At 46.7% G+C, this 866-nt stretch overlaps 1 long non-coding RNA gene across 1 annotated transcript; it reads right to left on the bottom strand.

The window, feature by feature from the left end:
- LOC120740800 lies at positions 1-653 on the bottom strand. Its single transcript, XR_005697497.1, has 3 exons — positions 408-653; positions 244-333; positions 1-164 (listed from the first exon to the last, which is right to left on the bottom strand). It is a non-coding gene; the product is annotated as an uncharacterized LOC120740800 (long non-coding RNA).
- Between the last annotated feature and the right edge of the window lie 213 nt (positions 654-866).

The raw sequence follows: 866 nt of genomic DNA, 5'->3' as shown, positions 1-866 counted from the left end.
CCTACTGATACAGAAAAAAATTAAAACAAACAACAAAAACCCTCGACAGCCGCAACAGTCAGTCTGCCGATTTACACTGGTTTAAAACAAATTAAAACACACTGAGGTGTCGGGTCCTTTGCCCGCAACCAGAAATCCACCTGGCAAAGCAGCAGCTCGGTATTCTGTAAATAAAAGGCAGGAGATCACTTAGCTGGACAGTAAAACACAGGAATATTCCTCTGCTGAATTGGTTTTTGTTACCTGTCCACAAGTTCGTGTCACACCCTAATAAATGTGGGTCAGTGGCGATGAAGTCCACTATACCGTTCCCACGGGAGCAATGTTTCCCACCTACAAGGGTGCAAATAACTGTAAACCTCCTGCCAACAGCCAGAGCTCAAGTGGTACATTGTTATGTAACCTACCGTTCTACCAGAAGGTTAGGGGAAGACCCGTATCAGACTTTCGTAGTTAATAAAACACCAACTTGCCCAACTCTGACCAAGCACTCGCAGTTCAGGTTTGCAGAGAGATACCCAATTGCCCACACCTGCGCTTATAAAAGGAGCAAAGACCAGCTCCGCCCACCAGGGGCGGTCCCGAGTCTCCAGGTCTCACCTGTCACATAGAGATAGTGTCTGTCTCCTGAATTCATACTGGAAGCTGGTTCCACAGAAGAGGGGCCTGAAAACTGAAGGCTCTGCCTCCCATTCTACTTTTAAATACTCTAGGAACAACAAGTAGGCCTGCAGAGCGAGAGCGAAGTGCTCTAATAGGGTGATATGGTACTACAAGGTCATTAAGATAAGATGGGGCCTGAAAACTGAAGGCTCTGCCTCCCATTCTACTTTTAAATACTCTAGGAACAACAAGTAGGCCTGCAG

Source organism: Simochromis diagramma, unplaced genomic scaffold (genome assembly GCF_900408965.1).
Source record: "Simochromis diagramma unplaced genomic scaffold, fSimDia1.1 OVJJ01000768.1, whole genome shotgun sequence".
Classification (NCBI taxonomy): Eukaryota; Metazoa; Chordata; class Actinopteri; order Cichliformes; family Cichlidae; genus Simochromis; species Simochromis diagramma.
The sequence above is the reverse complement of the archived record's forward strand: the minus strand, read 5'-3'. Positions and strand labels throughout refer to the sequence as shown.